This window comes from Haliotis rubra, unplaced genomic scaffold (assembly GCF_003918875.1).
Source record: "Haliotis rubra isolate DU_JTF1 unplaced genomic scaffold, ASM391887v1 Scf304, whole genome shotgun sequence".
NCBI lineage: Eukaryota > Metazoa > Mollusca > Gastropoda > Lepetellida > Haliotidae > Haliotis > Haliotis rubra.
The window spans coordinates 622170-625268 of record NW_025766974.1 but is presented as its reverse complement, the minus strand read 5'-3'; the positions used below and the strand labels follow the sequence as shown (position 1 = coordinate 625268).

The following is a 3099-nucleotide window of genomic DNA, read 5'->3' as shown; positions in this document are numbered from 1 at the left end:
TCTAGTGCAGGGCCTGTCAGCCGTATCGCTGTGTGGAGACAGGAGCTGGATTTTTATTTATAGGAGTCCCCTAATTTAGTAAACTACCAAGATGCGTGATAGCAGATTAGAATAACATGTTATTATAACAAATCATAGGGTCTTGTATTAATGGTAACTGCTATATATTTATTCACAGTTTTGAGTACAGTTCCACGGGGTATACATTTTGTAGACAGAATGGTTGAGGGAAACGAGTAAGTCTGTGAGAAGTAAACCAGTAATAGCGTTCAATATCACACGGTATTGACTGACTAAACTGGTATACCGATTCCCTAATAATGTGACATATCATTTAGCAGTACAATAGAAAAATACAATGTATGAAAATAATTTCAAAATATATAGCACACAAATATAGCAGGCTAAACTGGAATTCAAATTCCTTAAACAAGTAATTTCAACAAATGAAATACTTTATATCATCATGTTGAAAGTTTCGAATTTGTGGAATATCCCTAAAAGATAATGGCATCAGCAGTTTCCGTTGATTTTATATTAATTTTCATGAATCGCTTTGTTCCGGATAATAATGACGAATCAAATCTACTACCTCAGTGGACCTGCATGATGACACTCAGACAGATACAACCCAACAGTGACCCAGAACGTGTAAAATGTAAGCTCTATGCAGCATTAGACTTAATATGTTTGATTTAAGGACATGTTTGACACATTTGAGATAACCCATATGACACCCGCGGCGTCAAACCAAGAAAAGTCGGTTATCAAATTCACATCAATCTACAGCCACAGTCTCTTACAGTGACTGTTATTAATGCAGATTTGCATATAATAAATTACAAGAAGTTCTAAAATCCAAAGAAGTCAGATAACTCGACATCCAGACATGTTAATTGGCAGTATTCTTGAGCGTGTTCTGGTTGTTGACAAGGAGCTGCGTAATGCTCGTCCCTGTATGTAGACTCTGCTAAACATGAAGTCTCTTGGACAGCCTGGGTTGGCATTTCTGTCTGATGACAGGCAGTCTTGGCGCCAGGTTGGTGGTGCGTTGTATATACCTACAAACATATGTTATAGATTGGCAAAGAACAGGACAGTGGAACATCCATAACTGTACTCCAGCATTAAATTAAACCGCTGTAAATGATTTATTACTTTAACACTGTCATGGTGGGTGTCGGATGATAATGAAATATACATATATATTGTGTACTATCAAAACAGGAGAATATACATACTTATATACTCGTCATGTGTGAGATCTGACAACTATCATCAGTTACATTAAGATGAATCTATATTCATTGCTTGACGCATGGAATTAAGCTGTACGTCACTCGGTGTAAACCATATACATTGAAATAGCTTTTCTACATTTCTAGTGACATGGTGACGTTAAGTTGATTGGGATATCAATTGCCACGAGATGGAACTGTGACTACTTCATCACTGATACATACCGTTATACATAATAACACACATATCGTCCCATAAACACACATCCGTGACAAATACCAATTGTAATGCAGACACCTATCTCATATCTCTTCTAATATCTGTGGCAATTTAAAAAGTACATGAATTTCTGACTTCATATCAATACAATTAGCAGGTAGCTCGCATCCTGCACGTTGAAATACATAATATAAATATAGAATAAATAATAAAATCAATTAAATGCTAAAATATAGATATGAAACGTCATCGTCGAACGATATGTAATCGATCACTGGAAATAGTTGATGAAACTGTGTGTTTGAGAAATATCACTTTCCCAGTAGAACTAGTGCTCATCTATTTTCAACAAAGATTAAAAATGAAATGTGTAAACGTCTGAAACACATATTCACACATATATAATTCAGGATCGATGTGTAAAATAAGGTGATACTTTGATATCATATCACTCAGTACATTATCGGGAATAATTCATAACTGTTGGACTCGATTTACCCGACCGATAGGCGTAGTTTACAAAGAACGTTTCAAGCCATATGTGCTTCTAGATATAATGGCATCGCTTTACCTGCCTCAAATCTTCGTGAATTATATTGACAGTTTGCAAGTAATATATATGAGTATTAACGTGCGCTGTATGCTTGTGTTCAGACGTTGTTTGTGTTAATGACACAAACGTTTCAACACAATTAAGGTCATATTTTCTCTTTATCTGAAATCAGGATTCATATTATTACAATGCGGTCTACTTACAATGCTTATACCGTTCTCATTTATCCAGTCTTCTTACACAACTGGCGTCACATGAATCCGTTCCGGCTTGTAATTACTTCAGTGTCGCAATGTTTCTAAATCCATGTCAATTTGAATTCCATTACGTTATCAAGAGTAATAGGGAGTTTCCAGATCTGCACGGACAAGGTACTAGATAACTAGTTTATGCTGTGGTTTCCGGCCATTATCAGAGGTCTAGCAGTGCGTGGATGGGTATTTATTTTCAGTGTATATTGCTAAACACAGACAATAATTTTCTACAATCGTTTACTTAGTACACATCGATCTGACAGTTTTACCATAGGTTTAGCTGTATGAGTAACGATATGGAAATACTGAACTCAACATCCGCGGCGTACATCGCGCCATATTCCTCCACCCTTATTTATACGACAGCTTCTACTGCACATCACCATGTTCACATGGTTAACACAAAAACCTATTTTCGGACATCAATAGATAACAGGGCCTCTTGTTGTTGTAGCAACGGTGGTATTTAAATTGTATTCATTAATATGCATGTAATTTATTGTCTAATTTTCGAAAGAATGTGTATATTGCACATACCATGACTAATGTAAATTCATATACAATGTAAAACCACATGTATTATACCAGTTTTGATCCATACTCGATAGGCCCTGTGTCGGTTCGGTAAATTCAGCATAATCTTTGTTCAAGCCGATAGACAGGTTGTTAACCAGCGACACATCACCAAGTGTCTGTCCAGAAAACAAACACAAACAATTTATGAATATGTCTTGTATCGCATAATATTATTTTCATTACATGCCAGCTCCAATTTTAACAGTCAAATCCACTTTCTCTATCTCAGCTATGATTTGAATAATTCTTTGTTCGAGA

At 35.9% G+C, this 3099-nt stretch overlaps 1 long non-coding RNA gene across 1 annotated transcript; it reads right to left on the bottom strand.

Moving 5' to 3' along the window:
* Nucleotides 1–646: 646 nt before the first annotated feature.
* LOC124282827 lies at nucleotides 647–2343 on the bottom strand. The gene is made up of 2 exons (XR_006900259.1): nucleotides 2215–2343; nucleotides 647–1061 (listed from the first exon to the last, which is right to left on the bottom strand). It is a non-coding gene; the product is annotated as an uncharacterized LOC124282827 (long non-coding RNA).
* Between the last annotated feature and the right edge of the window lie 756 nt (nucleotides 2344–3099).